The sequence below is a fragment of the Silene latifolia genome, chromosome 1, assembly GCF_048544455.1.
Source record: "Silene latifolia isolate original U9 population chromosome 1, ASM4854445v1, whole genome shotgun sequence".
NCBI classification, from domain to species: domain Eukaryota; kingdom Viridiplantae; phylum Streptophyta; class Magnoliopsida; order Caryophyllales; family Caryophyllaceae; genus Silene; species Silene latifolia.
Genome location: NC_133526.1, coordinates 113929518 through 113951590, shown reverse-complemented (window position 1 = coordinate 113951590; position 22073 = coordinate 113929518). Strand labels below are relative to the sequence as shown.

General features: G+C 37.9%; 1 non-coding gene across 1 annotated transcript; it reads left to right on the top strand.

The window, feature by feature from the left end:
- Positions 1-635: 635 nt before the first annotated feature.
- LOC141620162 (small nucleolar RNA R71) lies at positions 636-742 on the top strand. Its single transcript, XR_012531900.1, has one exon. It is a non-coding gene; the product is annotated as a small nucleolar RNA R71 (small nucleolar RNA).
- Positions 743-22073: the final 21331 nt, after the last annotated feature.

Genomic DNA, 22073 nt, shown 5'->3' with positions numbered 1-22073 from the left:
TGGATTGATTGTAAGAGGGTAGGTTTTGGAATCTTTGGTTTTGGTTTAAAAAGGGTCTTTGAGTAGGATTTCTCATTGGAGGTGGGGTGTATGTTGGTTGAGGATTTTGAATATTTTGGCTTTTATATGAGAAGTTTGGGTGAAATTTGGTGTTTTTATTGTAAAAGTTGGAGTAAGGGGTGCTATTCTTGTATGCTTGGAAAACATTCACTTGCTCATTTGTGCCCGTACACTCTTGTTGATCATGTCCCAAAGTTCCACAATTCTCACATACTCCATTTGGAATAGAAGATGTTGACACCATGGCATTGACTTCTTGCTTGGGTGATTGAGAGGCTTCATTCATTTTGGCTATGGCCATGTCAAATTTCAAGTTCATTGTGTCAATATGGGACCATAGTTGGGCACCCAAATCGGCACTCAATTGTGTGACAGAGTCAACTTCATGTATCCCTCCCCTAGTTGCTTTTCTTGGCCTACTATATTGAGAGTTGTGAACCACCATTTCCTCTATCTTGGCCCAAGTTGAGTTAACATCTACCTCGGTGAATCTTCCATTAGAACCTATGTTGAGCACATTCCTTGAGTCTTCATACAACCCAATCCGAAATTGTTAGACTAGAAACCATTCGCTTAACCCATGATGAGGACAAGAGCGACAAGTATATTTGAATCTTTCCCATGCCTCATATAGAGACTCTTCATCTATTTGCATGAACCCAGTGATTTGGGATCTTAACATGTTGGTTTTCTCCGGAGGGTAGAACTTCTTGAAAAAGGCAAGTGCTAACTTCTTTCATGAATCAATTCCAAGACTGGCCTTGTCTAGGCTTTTTAACCATTACTTTGCGGTTCCGATCAAGGAAAAAGGAAATAATACCCGTCGAATTTAATCTTGTGTTACCCCCGTTTGGGAAATTGCATCACAATAGTCACAAAAAGTCTCCATGTGTAGATGAGGATCATCACTAGGCATCCCTCCAAATTGACTTCGTTCGACTAATTGTATGAATGCGGATTTGGCAATGAAACCGGTTAAGTGGGGTGGTGTTGGAATACCATTGGGTGGGTGATCCTTGGTTGGTACGGAATGAGATGAAAATTTAGGCATTGTAGGTTGATTTTGAAAGATCTTAGATCCTAATTAGACTCTCTAATTAAAAATCAAATTATCTCATAATTTGTGTTTATGTGATCTATGTAACATGCATGCAATATAAAATCATATTAATATAAAAGATGAGGAAAATAATTTTCCTTACATTGAAAATGGTAGTATTTGGGCACAACCAAGATCACCATCTTGGTTGTTCTTGAGCTATTCATCAATGACAAGATCCTCCATAAACCCATGTTTCCAAAGAGAAAGCCTCCTCTCAAATTTCACCCAAGAACAACACCCAAAAATCTAACAAGTATTAACTAGATACTATGCTAGAAATACCCTTGATTATATGTAAAATATTACTAACATTCTTAGTAATAATTTTTGTTTACTAGAAACTTAGTAAAAAGATGATTATTATTTTTAGAGAGATAGACCAACAACTTTTTCACATGCAAAAGAAGCACAAGTGAAGTTGTGTGTAAAAATGAACAAAAATTTTGGTCTATATGGTTGGGAAAACCGGTTGAGAGGGGTGGAGTGTAGGAGTAGGTTTTATCTTATTTTTATCCAATCCTTTATGACATGCATAAGAACAAAAGATAACTCATGGAAGAATATAAAGCAAAGTGAAATGATTATGTTTATAATCATCCACTACACTCTATTTTACACGGTCCAATGCCCCATTTACGGGTCCATATTGGTTCTTATATTTGTCGCACAAATACGTGTAAATTTTACTTTAAACATCGATTTATGTTTAAAAGCTTCCCAATAAATTTTGTTCAAATCACTCCGTAAATATACGTGTACCGCTACACATATTATTTACGTACCAATACTAATCACATTAGTCAATTAGTACTAATTTAACAATTAACTACTTAATCATTAATTCCCGTCTCAAATAATTTATTATTTAATTATCGCATAATTAAATAATAATTTCCGCGCCTCGAGTTCACAATTCAATATTTCTCTAAATTAATTAATCAACTAACTCTTAGTCAATATATCAAGGGACTAATATAACCGTATCTCATACAATTAATTAGTTTTCATGTTGTGGTTCGTTCCTTTAGGTGTGACCGAAAGGGAACACCGCCGTCTCACGACAGTCAAACCCTAGTTGGCCAACCGTTACCGATATATGTTGATCAACTGACCAGTATTGCCAATGAATATCCCATGCATATTCCTTAATAAGATTTAATAATATTATCACGCACTGTTGTGGAGGACAAAACTCCACCAATCTCCCACTTGTCCGAGACAAGTTGTGCGATGATTATAACACAAAATTGTGGATAACTCCTTATCTCCACATTATTCTGCTTGTACTCTATAAGGGTGTGTTACCGATTCTCTTGTCTGTTTTAACAACAATCTCCCACTCAATGCAAGGTGTCTTTCAGGTCGCACTTGCACATGAACATATCGTGAGTGGTTTTCTCGATCGGGAGTGCGACTGCAAGACCTGAACAATCTACCATAGATTACTTCCGAGCGTGGCCACGCATTTCCCAGTCACAACTCCTCGAGTGGCCTAGAGATGTTTAAACCCAACGTGGGTGGACAATTCCTGTCTGCCTTATCTATCCTTTTACACAATACAGATCACCATGACTCAGTAGATGTCCTTTGGCCTCCTTTCACGGCACGACCTAGGACAAAAACCAAAGTCACTCAGAAACTGCACTTGCTCAGATAATTGTCTCCAGTTTAAAGAATCGACTCATAGGAATATCATAGAAGTCCCTGCCACGAAAAGGCGTCTTTAATAGATCTAAGGGACTCTATAAATGTCACTGCCCGGCAAAGTGTCCCACAGTCTGCCTATGTAAACGACTAGTCATCCTTATGACCTTATGGTGCTGAACCTACCATCAATCGTCTTACCATCTAGTCACTCTGTGACGTCACCTCATTAAGCGACCAGGAGCTAATACAATGTTCATCCTATTCACTTGAATTGGGGTTCAACATTGTCTCCACAACCAATTCGGATAAACAAGGTATTCATGTTTTCAGTCAAACTGAATAAATGAGTTCTTAAAGAGACTCAAATAATGAATGCGATCATGACTTACGTAAATATTAATACTCTATCCAATATTTACATAACGATCTTCAGCAATTAAGGTATACTCCTCAATCACATTGAGATGACATAACCATCATGTCTACCTCATACCAATTACTTTGGTTAGAGGATTAGCAACAGTTGCATCACTCTAATTTCTATTGCTATTTTCCTTTTTGTTCTCTGTAATCTTTTCATCACATAGAGCCTTTCTAAGTACATGTCTAAACAAGTTTTTAGACTCTGGTTCTAAAGCCAGTCAAACACTCCCACTGTTTTCACAGTCTCTCGGGAGACGATATTCGGCTAACAGAACTACTCTAGTTCCATTAAATTCCGGATATCAACTATCTCTTTTACAACATCGGATGTTGTAATGTACTTAAATTTCTTTCATGATTTGTACGTATAACACTTATACATACACATCTTTCATATGACATCTTATATGTATGACTCCTCATACATATCTGCTTTATACATGTATAAATTCTTATATATATATATGTATAACTTCTTATACATATTTTCTTTATGCACGTAGCACTTTTACATGCTAACCATTCCTTAACGAGGCCCATAACATCTTATAAGCATGGGAATGTAATCGTGTAACCCTTTTACACGAAATTCATTAATTCCTCCAAACTACAAGAGTAAATCCTCAATGCTTCTCAAGTACTCAAGGATGCTCTTGATAATCATCTGGTGACACTCTTTAGGAAATGATTGGTAATCACTTCTCATATTCTTAACATGATAAGTCCCGACGAGAGAAGCTTTTAGCATATTTAATAGATCCTGCAGCGGAAGCACACGAGATCATATTAATAGTTCAACAACTTGAACGAGTCAAGAATCTTATCAAATAAGTCTCTTGACTATAATGCTAATATCCATGGAGATCTATCTCATTAGATCCGGATATTTAAGATGCTCCATGCTACTCTCAAGTATTCACCCGAGAATATTTCAAGTCACTAATATGTCAAACACATATTTATACTAAGAAACATCACCTTAGCTACATTTCTAGTCACTAATATGTCAAGCACATATTTAGACTAAGAAACTCACTTTAGCAACCACTAAACTCCATGTATCATCATGGTACCTCGACAACTCGAGTAATACCATTATAATTAATGACATGATTTAACCCAAGGTTCCAACTCCTTGACGTATATAAGATCACAAAAGAGATCTTTCAAGCATGCTTGGCTTCATAGCATTGACAAGATCAACAAAACTTCTCTCAAGGAGAAAGTTTCGTTATTCTTTTGCCGAATCTCATCCTCATGAGAGGCTATATTGCTAAGAACATACGAATTGATAAAGGCATTTGGGTTGTCACAAAATCTTTGTAACGAACTCAAAATTGAAACATCTGATGTAACCTTTATGACAAGATCAAGGTAACCTAATTTGGTGCAAAGTATTCGCCCCAAATCAAGTCTCGAAAACATCTCATGTTTCCTTCCTTATCACATCTTGTGCAAGAAGACCCATTCGAATTGCATGGTGATGAGCCATCACATAGAGTTCATACTATAGAAAAGCCTTTGATGAGGGTTGAAGATTCGTCACTTTCGAAAAGTAACGCAATATCATCGCAAAATTATCTCCTTATAACCACTGAGCCACAATAAAGAACGTCTTCTTGCATTGTACTCAGTTTGTGGATTTTAGACGTTCGTAAGTTCAAAATTTCTCCCACTCTGTCTTCCAGAAAATGAAAATATTTCTAGAAAGACAGCATTACGAGCCACAAACTCTTTGTTCTCGTTTTGGAGGAGTAAAACAAGTGGTTCAATTTTGGATAACCCTCACAAATATATAAATTGGTTCTGAACATAAACATTTATGGTCCCAAATGCATAAAAATGACAAGTTAGGGACCCTCCCTATCCATATCTCATATGGAGTCATTTAGGCTATTATAGTCGGGTTTTAAACTTTTAGTGAGAATATAGCTTACATAATTGCGAAAAACATCAAACTATATCTCATAAAGTTCGGTTTATTTTCTTGACTACACCATACTCTATGCTGTCCTTAGGAGAAGGTATATGTGAACCGATTCACAATCTTCTTAGTGATCATCAAGGTCTTTGCTTGATATTACCCATTTGACCTTCAAAGTCATTACTTTGAAACATTCGATCAACATTTTGATCTTGTCGTGTTTTTGGTTTACTACTTCATTTTGAAAATATTCCACGTTTCAAAAATCACTTTTATGCCTTATTAAATAGATACGAAGTTTTCATATCTACTTAACATTACGGTAAAAGTAACGAAGTATATATATATATATAACCAACTATCGACCTTACGCATCCGTATGTATATGGTCAATCACCTCACTATTGTGTTTCTTTTCTGCAAAAAGAAAACATAATACATGGACACATACCATAAGATTCTCAATCAAATGGTTGTTCAATGTGCTTTTCGTTTACTCGCTTTAAACGAATTTACTTGAGGTTTGATCAATTGGGTTCACCGGATTAGAGACTTTAAAATCTACAAGATAGTATAACATTTAGTTTTCGTGAAGAATGTAAAATACCTCTAACTTGTGTGGTTTAAACCAACCACAAGTTATCATAGGAGTAGGTACAACCTTTTGTTTTAAATCACATGAGTGATGCCTTCTATGTTTTAACATAGATGATTACATTCTTTGAAAACCAAATTTAGGTACATTTGTCCTTATCGAAATCGTTGCTACTCTAGCATCATTTCGATACAAAAATGTCCTATGCTAGACGTCTTACGTTTTATCAATTCATGTAAACTTCTTTACAAAAAAAATGACCCATACTTGGTATCTCATACCAAGATGGTGGAACTAGCCTATCCTTTGAGTAGATGTCTTCTTCAACTTTATTCTATCGCATACATCTAGGGTAGCTTCTTCTTAACTCCCACTCACTTTCACATTCCTCTTTGCTTCAACAAGCAAAAATGAATTATATGAAGACCTCTCTTCAAGTCATTCGTGATATTTTATACACTTAGTAAGAGTGATTTACTATAAAGTGAGTGCAACATGTGGCAAAATCCCAACTTCTTGTGAAATTGGACTACCTAACTGTTTAATTGTCATCACATGCCTAAACTCTTTAGCGCATAAATAATTGATTTGGCCTTTCTCGATGTGAGCCATTTGACGGTATCATATTGGAGTATTCTTTGTGTTTTTGAAAACTCTTTTCGCAAAATTTTGAACTACTCTTGAATAATTAAAACTAATATGTCATCATCATGACAAAGGTGTCACTTTCGAAATCAAGACTCTCTTGATAAAATGTGACTCCCTTTTAAACTCATAATAAGAGTTTTCTACATTAAACCCCTTTTAAATATGTATGGATGTTAAGTTGTAAAAAAATCGCAATAATTGTTGTAAGCTTATGTATGTTAATTGGTAAATCATGTTACCAATCATTGCTACCAAATTCCTTCAAAGAAACCGCTTTCTATGAAAGAACAAAACGAGTATAATAATAAATAGAGGATGAAAGGAGGATGAAATGCGCGATGTCATGGTAAATACATTAATGAAAAAGAACGAAAAATAGGAAAAATTAACATTCAATGTTTTAAAAACTTGATAAACATTTTTAACAAGTCCATTTATATAATGACCTCTCACTAAATTATATAAATGATTCCAAGATCCGTCTTTAGACAAAAATAGGCATCGCTTGGGCGAAACATCCCATAATTGTGTAAATTTGGTAAATCAACGATTGACTAATTCTACCTCTAGAACTCTTGGTTGACGAATTTCCTTAAATCCATCTACTAGCCCCGGAATACATGACTGTCTTATACCCCGTTGAGTCCAACCAACTTTGGCGCGTGATAACCTTTTACCACCCTACTTACCCGAGGTAAAAAGAGAACACCCTGCTTGGGCGAGCGTGGCTCTAATGTACAAGGGATTCATAGGTGTTACAAATTGGTAAGGCTAATCTCAATTTTAGTTATGTGAGAGATCTTGTCAATTTAGTCATAAATTCCCTATAAGTGAACTAAGTCGGTGAATGTAAATGACGTGAATTTAAAATCGCGAAAATAAAATGCATGTGAATTGCGATTTTGGCATGCGCAAAAAATAAAAGCAAGCAAGCATATGAAAATTCCTAGTATGGCCTCCTAGTTAATAAAAACTAGTCTATTATATTTCGGAAACCAACTCCTTGGTCCCTTGCCTCTTCATTCCAAAAGTGGCTTCTTCTTGTGGGATTTGGAACACCTTCCAAAAATAGACTCCATCTCGATGTAAATCTGTCTTTTGGAAACGCCGGTAAGAATAACTATTACAATTGAATTACATAGCTATTCCTATTATACATTAATTAATAAAATAAATAAAACTATTAATAAAATACAAACCGACGATATGAGATCGTATTTAAATTACAAACAAATCGCTATTCCCATTCATTTCGGGTAATAACGATTAAAATAAACTAGGGCATACTAGGTACAGCAAAATAAATACTTTAAATAAATTACAATCATTAATTCAACTTAAATAAATATGCTTAAAATGCTGTAAAATTATGCCAAAATTGCCCTATCTAACAATGGTTGGTATCCATCTCGGTTTTGTGGATTTAATCGATTTTTAACTTGTAAAAATCAATAATCAACTCTTAAATCTCATTTAAGCCCAAACTAATTGTCCAAACTGTTTTGGACCTCAAAATTAGTCCTCACTAATTTGATGATGAATAATTAGTTTGATTTGGTGATATTTGCTAAATTAATCGGTAAAATCATAACTTTAAAGTAATAAATGCAAAATAATTGAAAATATTACCAAAAATTGAAACAAAAATTTTGAGTATTATGGAACACTCCCAAGAACACCAAAATGTCCGAAAAATTGCCCAAAAAATTCGGATACAAATTATGAAGAAAAAAGATCGATATTTATCAGTTTTTAACCACAAAAACCAATAAACATCAAACAAGCTGAAATCAAATTTTAAATTTCACTTTTAAATTTTAAATCATATTTTTAAATGTACATAAATTTATCAAGGGCAGGAATAAATTTTTCGAGTATATGATTAATTTATTTTACTTTTATCGACTTTTATCTCATAAAATCAATAAACATGCAAAACTTCAAACTAACCTTCGAAATTTTAGATACAATCTGTAGAAAATATGTATGAAATACCATAAAAATTTCAAGACCCGAATAAACCTTTAACTATATTTTTAGTTAACTCTTAACTAAAATACGGCATTTTTGACTCGGTTTTCTACCAAAAATCATTAAAAATAGCAAAATAACTCCACAAATCACCAAATTTTACTACAAACCTTTTGAGATCAGTAGGTATGCATGCCCAAAAATTTTCGGGCTAAAACCTCTTCTAACACAATTTTTGAGTTTTTCAAATTATCTCATAATTTGTTTAATATGCTTAAATTCAACATGCAAATTACAAGCCTAAGCTCTGATACCACTTGAAAGATCATAGATCCTAATTAGACTCTCTAATTAAAAATCAAATTATCTCATAATTTTTGTTTATGTGATCTATGTAACATGCATGCAATATAAAAGCATATTAATATAAAAGATGAGGAAAATAATTTTCCTGACATTGAAAATGGTAGCATTTGGGCACAACCAAGATCACCATCTTGGTTGTTCTTGAGCTATTCATCAATGGCAAGATCCTCCATAAACCCAAGCTTCCAAAGAGAAAGCCTCCTCTCAAATTGCACCCAAGAATCTAACAAGTATTAACTAGATACTATGCTGGAAATACCCTTGATTATATGTAAAATATTACTAATATTCTTAGTAAAAATTTTTGTTTACTAACAACTTAGTAAAAAGATGCTTATTATTTTTAGAGAGATAGACAAACAACTTTTTCACATGCAAAAGATGCACAAGTGAAGTTGTGTATAAAAATGAACAAAAATTTTGATACATATGGTTGGGAAAACCGGTTGAGAAGGGTGGAGTGTAGGAGTAGATTTTTTATTATTTTTATCCAATCCTTTATGACATGCATAAGAACAAAAGATAACTTATGGAAGAATATAAAGCAAAGTGAAATGATTATGTTTATAATCATCCACTACACTCTATTTTACACGGTCCAATACCCCATTTACGGGTCCATATTTGTTCATATATTTGTCGCACAAATACGTGTAAATTTTACTTTAAACATCGATTTATGTTTAAATGCTTCCCAATAAATTTTGTCCAAATCACTCCGTAAATATACGTGTACCGCTACACATATTATTTACGTACCAATACTAATCACATTAGTCAATTAATACTAATTTAACAATTAACTACTTAATCATTAATTCCCGTCTCAAATAATTTATTATTTAATTATCGCATAATTAAATAAGAATTTCCGCGCCTCGAGTTCACAACTCAATATCTCTCTAAATTAATTAATCAACTAACTCTTAGTCAATATATCAAGGGACTAATTAAACTGTTTCTCATGCAATTAATTAGTTTTCATGTTGGGGTTCGTTCCTTTAGGTGTGACCGAAAGGGATCAGCTGAACACCGTCGTCTCACGACAGTAATGTCAAACCCTAGTTGGCCAACCGTTACCGATATACGTTGATTAGCTGACTAGTATTGCCAATGAACATCCCATGCATATTCCTTAATGAGATTTAATAATATTATCATGCACTATTGTGGAGGACAAAACTCCAACAGATTTTGTGGTTGGTTTGGAATTCGGTTATCCTCACCTTGTCTTGCAAAAGGGTTGGTAAACTCAACACTAACCATTTGGATGATACCAATGTCCACAAGTTCTTCAATACCCACAATTGTTGAAGTACCTCTAACGATTCTTCTAATATTTGTCAAAGTTCTCTCGATTTCGGGATTAATAGGCAAAAGACCGCCTTATGGTCTCCTAGACATGCAAAAATCAAATAACTAGAAAACAATTAAAACTACCTTGAGGAGATTGACTTCCCCAAGGTTATAAAAGACACAACTAAAAACAACAAATGATAACAACTCAATCGAACACCGTCCTCGACAATGGCGCCATTTTGATGGGAGACGTGTGGATGCCGTCTATGCTCTCAATAAAACAATATCTATATTCTCAACAAACTATTCTTAGTAGAGCGGTAAGTGAAGGTCGGATCCCAAGGGACGGGTATTGTATTGACTTATCGGTTGTAAATAGCTAGGTCTTTAGCGTCACAATTTGAGATTGAGATTTTCAATCTAAACTACTTAACAAAGGCAAAGTAAATAAATGAAAGCAAAGCAAAGTAAGCAAATAGAGTTTGTAAACAATTGATTAAAGGACTAGGGTGTCATGGGTTCATAGGGGAATCATGATGAAATCACATAAATAAGTTACATAGATGCAAGCAATGTATTGTTGTACTGGAATCGAGTTAGTTTATATCTTACAATTCCTAGGGATTTTTGGGTCTCGGAGCCAAGTCGGTCACAACTTTACAACACCTACAACGACTAAGTTTTCCCTAATCAACTATATGCATGGTCTAACAAGCCTTGAGTTGGTTTATGCCTTACAAGTCTTGTTGAAAGGATAAGAGAATCATGCTAGGTTGTCAATCAAGCATTTCATCAAGCATAACATGTGCATAAGTTGAAATTACAACAAGCAAGATTTCATATAAACGTATTAAGTAAAGATCTACCCCATGATTAACTCCCCTAATCCCCCCACTAACCCTAGTTAGGGAAGTACTCACTCATTATCATGGAAAACATGTTAGCAATGGTGTCAATAATCTTTACAAGTATAAACATGATGGAAAAGTAAAGCAATAAACAAGGATTAAGTAAAGAGTAAATAAATTGTACCAATATTAAGATGAATAAATAGAAAGGAAAGAATAATAGAAGAAAACTTGATTGATGATAAAGTGTTGTCAATTCTCCAATAATAACACAAATAATCTTCAATTACCCAACTAGATCTATGAATTCTTGAACAATAATTAAGGAAATATTAAAGCGTAATTAATCTAATTGATGTTTAATAACGATTAAGCCCCTTAAATGAAGTCCAACACCTTGCAAGTCGTTGCATGGGACGAACGACCTGCCTCTGATGGATGATCATCCTGCTCTGTGGGATACCCATCCTGCTTTGGGGACGCCCGTCCTTCTCATTGGGATGCCCGTATTGCCTATGGGACTCTCGTCCTAAAGGGTAGTTTTGCTTCTTATTCATTTGGCTGCCATTTAACTCGTGGGGATCCTTGAGGGGTCGTGGGGGTCCTTCATCATTGCCCATTTACTAGTTTTATTGACTTAGGCCTTTAGTATCGGTCACCTCCTTGTTGCTTGGTCGTTAGATGCGATCAATTTAGCTCCGTTTTGCTCCATATAAGCAAGGCTAGCACTCCTCTCCTACCAAGGGCACAAAACCTCATAGAATATGCATAATACGAAGCTAAAGATAAGAAATGACCCTAATGCATGCTAGAAAGCATAGTAATGAGGCTAGTTAGGGGACTAAATGTGCGTAAATACGAGTCACATCAGTCTCACATACCCAGTGGTAGTCTTATTACAAACCAAGTCTAACAAATAGGAGGAAAATATATCCCATGAATAACAAGCTTAGAAAGGTGAGTCTAAACATAACGATAGACAAAAATCCGATGGTCAACGGTACTCGCTATCTCACACAAGTCTTTACCTCAAGTAGCACCAATTATCACTTGTCATTCATGTAAACATGAATGCCTCAGTTAGTAGGGAATAACTCAAGGTTTGATGAGCATGTCGTCTATGCCCTTAAATAATATTTATAATCTCAACAAACTACTCTTAGTAGAGCGGTAAATAAAGGTCAGATCCCATGGGACAGGTATTAAATCAAGCTATCAAAAGCAAGTAGCTATGCCTTAAAGTCACAATTTGGTTTGAGTTGAGAATGTAATCTAAACTACTTAACAAAGGAAATGTAAACAAATGGAGATCAAAGCAAGGCAAGTAGAAAAGGGATTGTGAACAATTAACTAAATGCACTAGGGTGTCATGGGTTCATAGGGGAAATCATGATGAGATCACATAAATAAGTAACAATGATGCAAGCGATTTATTGTTGTGATGAAATCGAGTTAGTTTATATCTTACAATTCCTAGGGAGGCTTAGGTCTCGGAGCCGAGTCGATCAAGACTCTACAACACCTACATTGACTTACGTTATCCCTATTTAACTATATGCATGGTCTAACAAGCCTTCAGTTGGTTTATGTCTTAAAAGTCTTGTTGAAAGGATAAGAGAATCATGCTAGGTTGTCAATCAAGTATTTCATCAAGCATAACATGTGCATAAGTTGAAACTACTACAAGCAAGCATTAATATCAACTTATTAAGCATAGATCTACCCCATGATTAACTCCCCTAATCCCCCATTAATCCTAGTTGGGGAACTACTCAGTCATTATCATGGAAATCATGTTAACAATGGTTTCAATCATCTTAACAAGGATAAACCTGATGGAAGAGTAAAACAATAAACAAGGATTAAGCAAAGAGTATAGGAACTGTACCAAACTTATGATGAACCAATGTAAATGAAAGAATAATAGAAGAAAACTTGAATGATGATGACGAGTTGTCAATTCTCCAAAAAACCCAAATAATCTTCAATTACACAAATAGATCTAAGAATTTTTGGACAATAATTAAGAAAGGATTAAAGTATAATTAAGCTAATAGATTTCTAATTAGTCTCTAATGTCTCCTCTAATCTACTTTATAACTTCTTACTAATCTCCTATTACAAGGGAGTATTTATACTAAGTATAAGTATTAGGTTAACGAAGGGCTTAAATGACGATTACGCCCCTTAAATAAAGTCAAACGCGTTGCATGTCCTGGCATGGGACGCATGACCTTCCTCTAATGGAAGCTCGTCCTACACTGAGGGACGCTTATCCTGCTTTGGGGACGCCCGTTCTTAGCATTGGGACGCCCGTCCTTCTTCTGGGGCGCTCGTCCTTAGGGCAATTTTGCTTCTTCTTTCGTTTGGCTGCCCCTTAACTCGTGGGGATCCTTGAGGGGTTGTGGGGGTCCTTCGTCATTGCCCATTTATTTTTTCTATTGAATTAGGCCTTTAGTATTGGTCTCCTCCTTGTTACTTGGTCGTTAGATGCGATCAATTTAGCTTTGTTTTGCTGCATTTAAGCAAGGCTAGCACTCCTCCCCTAACAAGGGCACAAAACCTCATAGAATATGCATAATAGGAAGGTAATGATAAGAAACGACCCTAATGCATGCTAGAAAGCATAGGAATGGGGCTAGTTAAGAGACTAAATGTGTATAAATACGAGTCACATCAAGGTGCTCCCAGCCATATCATGTCAAAATAAATATAATTAAAAATATAATTAATTATGACAAAACATAAGGAATATAGCGACATAGTGAACTTGACAAGAGAGAACAAGAATGAACATTAATCATACATGCTAACATGAATAATTCGATATGAAAAGGCAAGAATGAACAACAAACTTACAAGTCAACATGGATCACTCGGTAAGCATGGAACACAATATGAAAGTATACACATGACTTAGTCAACACAAGAGAAATTCCCAATGGCAAATGACATGTTGTAGATACCCAGTATTTGCACCATCCAAAAACCACCCGATGATGATCGGACTATAACGTGTTTTTGATATACGTGCGTAGATTGGCTATACATGAGATGGTTGAATGCACTACTCGGATATGAAAAATGATTTCATAAATGGTTTTTTAACTTCATTTGCATTAAAGTAACACTATTTAGAGTTAAAACCGTCTTCGGACCTAAAACCGACTCAGAAACCCGCAACCCGAGTCAATCAGAGTCAACCCGAGTCAACCCGAATCTTGAATGTCTAAAATAACGCCATGAATGTTTTTATCTTGCCATTTTCAATAAAATGACACTAACTAGAGTCTAAAACAACACCGGGCCAAAAACCGACTCCAAATTGAAAACCCGACTCACACGGATCAAACCCGAGTCAAGCACACAAAATACCTACCTCAAGGTACACCCAAAATCATCTTATTAGATGCCCATATTGTTATACGATATCTCATTTCATTACTACAAATCAAACCAACCAAACAATGGATAGGAGAAAAGCCACGTCCAAATTGAAAAGGACAGGGCACCCCATTGAGGCACTAGGTGGCTCGCGCCTCAATGGGCTATCTCCTTAGCCTCCAAGCAAACTCAACCGACCTACCACCCCACAATCCTCTATAAATACCCACCTTTACACACCACAATACTCACGCGAGCGTCCCCCCCTCACATCTCCCTTAATCTTCTAGACTCCACTTCCTAAGTCACAAATCGACACGTCTTTCGACCTACCGATTGAAAACACAAGCCTTACACATTTTGTTCGGTTACTGTCTCCGTACATTCGACCAACCCATTCGACCAACTCAACAATAATTAACATGTTCCTCAACCACTTGTTTTCAACTCATTTTCAAAACAAAATCCTTTTCTAAGGCACTCTTTTGAAACTTCTTTGATCGCGAGTAGTCACAACGAGAAAACCGTCACTAAATTTGTCTACCTCACAAACATCAATACACGTAAGTTTGAGGGTGTAAACAACTCACTTATTTCGTGTCTTTTCTATTTTTATGAGTTTATAAGCATGAACAATGCATAACATGATCCAAAAATAGGAGAGATGAGCCAAAACCGGATTTTGGCTTGGGACAGGGGCTACTTGCGTAGTAGGGAGGCTCGCGCCTCAATTCCTCTCAGGGCTTAATCCAGTCGTGTTTGTTCCCGTCTTTCCTCTTTATTTCATTTCTTATTTGCAATCTGTTTTTACCATTTCAAATGTTTCAAATCATTTTTATGACAAAATTTTTAACCATAAATCATAATCACCCTTGGTTCCATATACATGACGAATTAATCCGTGACTCGGTGATATTGATTGGTTAATTACATTTTAAAGGAAATTCTTTTCTTTTATTTACCATTTTTCTCATTTATTTACATTTGCAAACATATTAGTCATAATTCATAATAATACTTCGTTCTGAAAGACCATAACCCCAAATTAGACCTCTCTAATTAGGTTATCAAAATTTCTTTATTTTAGAAATCTTTTGATCTATGCATTATGCATGTAATATATGAGCATTAAAAATAAAAGAAGAGAAAAAATAATTTCCTTACATTGAGAAAGGTAATATTGGGCACAACAAAGATCATCATCTTAGTTGTTCTTGAGCTTAAAATAAATGGCAAGATCTTCCATCTTCAAGTGTCCAAGGTAGAACACCTCCTCTCTTAAACACCCAAGAACTTACCCCAAAATCATACTAATATTAACTAGATATTATGTAAGATGGCCCTTGAAAAATATACAAAACTATTACAAACAGTCTTAGTAATTATTGTTTTGAATTATTAACTCTTAATAATTTTCTTTTGATTTTTAGAGAGAAGAACTTGTAGATACCCAGTATCTGCTGAGACTCCAACAAACACCAGATGATTATCGGACTATAACATGCTTTGGAATCGCGGCGTTTGATCGACAGTTTGTGTACAACTTTACGTCGGAAAACTTAAAACGATTTCGAAAATAAAACATTTCAAAAGTACCTGGAGTGTTTAATGCATGACGACGGGGTCACAATGAAACTAACTAGAGTCAAAACCGACACCGGATTAAAAACCGACTCAAAAATTCAAATCCCGACTCCAACAACGAGTCAAACCGAGTCAAACACAAAAACAAACCATTTAAATGCTTCCATGTTAATATTTTCCGGATTCATGTATGGGCAAGTACCAAACATGTGCATACAAATCCTAGGATATAACAAATCATGATTGCATTTGTGTGAAAGCTTCAAGACACCTCGAAGACCCGCGACGTGGCTCTCGTCTCTTTGAGCAGCCCAGGTGGCCACGTCGCTCAAAACTCACACAACCACTCATTTTCCTATAAATACCCCTCAAATGTCCCCATTTGAGAACATACGCGAGTGTCCGGCCCCTCTTTCTCGCTTAAAATTCTCGACTCGATTTCCTAAGTCACAATCCGACGCGTGTTTACGACCTACCGATCGTAAACACAAGCCTTACACATTGTTTGGTTCCGTCATCGTGCATTAAATCACTTGACCGACCATTTCGACCACTACACCATCACTAAACTTAATAAAACACTCTTTTTACTTGCTAAAACGGTTTTAAACCGAGTCTTTTCCGACCAAACGAGTTCATACACTTACGTCGGTTTCTCGCCATAACCAAGCATGTAAGTATGAGGGTGTAAAAATCCTTCTTTTATCATGTCTTTACTTGTTTCATGACTACAACATGCTAAATCATGCATACCACGATCCAAATATAGGTTAGACGAGCTAAAACTGAGTTTTGGCCTGAGACAGAAGCCCCTTGTTATGCACAGAGGCTAAAAGCCTCAATGGGGTGTCCAGGTCAGACTCAACCGTGTTTGTTCTCATCTTTCCTCTTTAATCTATTTTCATATTTGTAATCGGTTTTACCCATTTGAAATATTTTCAAACCCTTTTATTTATTTTTACAAGTTTTTAACCATAAAACATTTTTCACCCTTGGTTCTTAATACCATGACGGTTTAATCCGTGTTTCGGTGATAATATTTGGTTAATTACATTTAAAAGGTCTTTTAAAACCTTTTATTTCATTTCTTTACATTTTGGAAGGTATTTTAATGCCTTTCATCATTTCTTTACATTTTCAAAATAAATCTATTAGTCACCAACACAAAGTCATCCTTGGTTCTACATACCATGTCGGATTTTAACCCGAGTACGATGATGAGTATTGATTAATTATATTCAAATGAACTTAAAACAATTAGTTCATAATTATTTTCAAAACTATTCATGTCGAGCCTGTCAAGTCGAACCCGACACCGAATATCATCAAAATGATGATGATTATTCGAGTCTCGTTCCTCAAATCAACAAATACGGTCTAAACGACCCTTTTAAGCCAAGACGGGTTCAAATACCCATTTTCAATACGTTTTGCAAACATTTTTCAAATGGTCAGAATGTGTCTTAAACCGTTGACTGACCCACGCCTAAACATGCCTTTTGTTTTTCTATTTTCAAACCAGGGGAGACCCCCTTACACCGCCAACAGGCTCGCGTCTCATATGGCTGCCTGGTGCAGGGTATGTTCCCCTTCCAGCATTAGTCTAGGACGACCCCGACTCCGGTTAACCCGGATATAGGACGGATCAGATGACTAATTTGCTCATTCAAAAATCATATTTGCAAAATGCCTTACTAAGACAAATGGATCGCATTATGCACCATAAACCTAATAAGGCTAATGGGTGTTTAATTTCCGTCTTGCATGCAAATCAATCATAAATCCAACTCGAAATCTTATAATTTATACTTGGATTAAATCAACCGACTTAGAAATCTCTCACATGTTAGGTTTAAATTATTGGATGCGCATTTATGCATTTAAACCGTTTTATCAACTTTTGCATTCAACCAACCAAGATCGATCAGTAGAGGCCGCTACCGCGGGCGGGATTGGGTGTCTAATTAAAGGGCTTCCCAATACGTACATTCACCTCTTACTCAGAAACTTTGGATAGTGGACGACCTTATCTAGGGCGTACGAGTGTCATTCTAGAAATAAGATGCTAAAGAGGGACGATTCCTTATCTTTAGTATCTATGTCAAACACTACTTTGTGCTTCGTTTGACCGAGGTATAAAGTGGATTTGAACGGGTTCCAAGCATCCCACAAATGCTTGGTGGCGACTCCGAACATCTCTAATAGTTTCGAGACCCTTACCGAGACGAAACCGACCGATCTAAAACGATCCGGTCGAAAGCATTTTTACGCCGCCGAGCGTGGCTTTCAAAAGACCGCTGCCATTGTCCACAGATCGGCTGGGCATATGCAGATGGGCACACGTCCACAGATTGGCAACTTCGCTGGGAAGAACTAGGTCACTTGTGTCTTTGTGATCCCTAGATGGTGAGACTCGAATGAGGTCTTGGTTAGAATGCATTAATTGATATTACGGTCATGGTCGGGTTTCTTGTCCGGGCCCACAACCTAACCCTTTTCGACCAATCGGCTCGTCTCATCGGCGTGATTTTTCTCATCTCCGCGTTTCGAATCCCGATTGAGTTAAGCATACCGTTGACGTTACACATTTCTGTTTTGTCAAAGAGCTTTCATCACTTTCGAGCACGAGGCTAGGGCACCCTCCTTAGACATTTTGTTTGGATTGGTATCCCTCTCGCAAATCGGGGTTTGATTGCTTGGTGTGTAACCCACCCTTTTAAGCCAAAACCCGTGTCAGCATTATGCATAATATAATGAAACTGTGAGTGCTTATGTGCTACTTGATCATAAGTCCTTCCGTGTCATTTTTAAACTTTCCAAATCACCTTTTTACGCCGTTATGATGGCCGTTTCAAACCTCGGTCTTTTGCCGACCGTTGCACGCCTTTCTAGGCCGTCGTAATGACGATTTTCAAACCCGGTTTTTATAACCATTTCAACACGCCTTTCTAGGCCGTCATAATGACAATTTTCAAACCCGGTTTTTATAACTATTTCAACACGCCTTTCTAGGCCGTCGTAATGACGATTTTCAAACCCGGTTTTTATAACTATTTCAACACGCCTTTCTAGGCCGTCGTAATGACGATTTTCAAACCCAGTTTTTATAACCATTTCAACACGCCTTTTTAGGCTGTCATAATGACGATTTTCAAACTCGGTTTTCTACAACCATTTCAAAAACACCTTTTTACGCCGTTATAATCGCCGCGTCTAGACACGAATTTTAACCCGTTTTGCGCCGACAATGGCTCATTCAAAACCTGAGGAAAGCACACACCTTTTTCTCGAGACGCTTTCGAGATCCCGAGGACCATACACCGTCCCCGAGATCTCTTAAAACATTTCAAACCCGATTTTCAAAACATACAATTTTGAATTTCAAAAACCGTCTTGGGAAACAGTATATCGTTTTCCGAGCCGACTCAAACTCAAAACCGTCTTTTGCAAACAAACTTAAGACAACCATTTCAACTGACCGACTTGCGGAGATCCCCATCTTCGGAAGCCGTCCATAAAGCGACAAATGAATCTTTTGAAAATTTCTATTTTCGAAAACTTCAGTCCACCATTCCAATTCCCCCTCGTGTCTATCAAGTTGAAGCAAACGTACTTATGGGTCTTTACTTATGAGTCGTCTCACCACGAGACTCGTCCAATGGCGTCACGCCGCTACGTTGGACGCGTGTCAAAAGTTCGGTCAACACCGTCACGTCATAAATCGAGTGAGCACCGAGGTACCACACACGGTCACCCTCGTCTTGTTGAGTCTAATCTTTGTCCCGTCCTTTGTGTTGTCTGCGTTTAGTCTTTGAACCGTGTCGGATTGAGTTGTAATGTGAGCCGTTTTTCTGCCTCAGAACCATGGCCCCGTCTTCAACTTCGTCCATCAACAACAACAACAATGATAACAATAGAGATGTCACGACTGTTCAGCTAGCCAGCCTACTCACTGCTCTTAAGGTCACTCTGGATCGTGTCGAGACCCGTATCGACACCCTGGAAAACAAGGAAGCTGGGGAACACAACACTCCGCCTTTGACTGAAACTGAGAAAAGGCTCAAGCTCTTGGAAGAACAACTCCTAGCCCGGGGTAACAATATCCATCTTGAGAACAACCGAAGGTTTGAACCTATTGGGGATCAACTACCCGACAGCTTTACCTTGACCGATTTGCCCAAGTTCAAGGGAGTGGAGGACCCGCTCAATCATATCCGAGCCTTCAAAGACTACATGGCCATAAAAAGGGTCAAACAGGAACTCTTCACCCGGATCTTCCCATCATCCTTGGAACCGATCCCTCGCCAATGGTACTACTCCCTTGAATCGAAGAATCTCACCACCTCGGATGAGGTCGCAGTTGAATTTGCTAAGCAATATGCCGACAATGTCAATCCAAGCCAATACCAGTACTCTTGAGGTCCTAACCCAGAATGACAAGGAGGGATTCACCGAGTTCTTAACCCGCTGGAGGAGGGTAAGCACCCAGTTGGTCAACAAGCCGAGTGAGTCAACCTTGGTGGAAACGTTTGTCAACAATCTCCACCCAGTATATGCCAATTTACTGAGGTACCAAAACATTAAGACCTTCCAGGATCTGCAAATCCTTGGGACACGCATTGAAGACGACCTCCGAAAGGGTGTCTTAGCCAAAACCACCGGTAGAGGCTACCAGGGATCCACATCAACCGGATCTCGCCCTTATGGTCAAATGAACAAGGTTTATGAGGTCAACCTCCTTGAACCAACCGCCAAGAAAGCTGAGCGCCGCCAAAGAGTGTTCACTAATATAGAGTCAACTTATGCAAGCGCCCTGAAAAGGTTTATGGACCAAGGGAAGCTACAACCGATCGGACCCACCCCGGATCCGTCTGATGCTAAGAAATCCCGCTTCTGGAACCCTAATGCCTACTGTCAGTACCACCAAGGGAAAGGGCATGACACGGAAACCTGCTTCAAACTCAAACACATCATCCAAGACATGATCGAAAAAGGGGAACTGCCTTTGCCTCCTCCAACTAAACCAAACAACAAAACCAACTCTTTGGGAATCCATGCCATATTCGATGATGAGCCAACCTTGGACTGCTCACACCTCATCTCACCAATTGATGATGAGGTAAATGCCTTGGAAAAGGATGCCTCGGACGGGGTATTTGTGTTCAGTGCCGCGACTATGCTCACCATGTTCCAACAGGTCGAGGAGGCCATAGCCAGTCTCTCCGAAAGGATAACTCGACTTGACGACGTTTACCACCGTCTGATTTTCAGTCCACCAGCACCACGCCCGAGGGAGGGTCCCCCAAACACCCAAAATTACCCTCACCCGGATGGATTGCTCCCGCGACCATTCTGGCATGCACCTCACAATAATCACCCCCACAACAATCAACCGCACAAAAACTACCCTCACAAAAATGTCCCTCACAAAAACTGCCCACCGAGGAATACCCCTCCAAGGTACCCTCGGGATCCCGAAATCAATGGCATCTGGAGAGATGATGTTGAGGATGTCTACATTGTCCCAGGGAAAGAGAAGCGGGCAAAAGAAATCGGTCATCTTACCCAGCCTGGACGCCCCAATGAAAACCCGACAGTTGTTCCAACAACGAGCGATCACGTCGTCCCGGACGCGGACACTCAACCAAAGGCTCCCGAGAATTCAATACTCAAACAACTGCAGAAAGCAAAAGCCGAAATCTCAATTTGGCAACTGATTGCTACATCCTTCGAGCATCGGCAAGCTCTACTGCAAGCCTTGGGAAAACTGACTGTGCCTTCTGCCTCCTCCCCGGAAGAAGTGGTGACACATATGACAAGGGATGTCCCTGATTTGAGCAACCCAGTCATCTTCTCTGACGAGGATATCCCTCCCTTCGGAGTCAACCACAACCTGGCCCTGTACATCACCGTACAATGCCTCAAAAAGAATGTGCCTATGGGTCTTGTGGATGACGGATCCGCGGTGAATGTTATTCCCCTCAAGACGGCTCACAAACTGGGTATCAAAGAAGCTGATTTGGTCCCAACCAATCAAGGAGTACGCGCTTATGACGGCACTCGTTGTAAAGTAGCGGGGCTTATCACACTAACCGTCGCAACCGGACCACTGGAAAGACAAACCAGTTTTCAGGTAGTCGACATTGACGCCTCCTTCAATATGCTTCTGGGACGTCCCTGGATCCACGCCGTCAAGGCAGTTACTTCAACTCTTCACAAGAA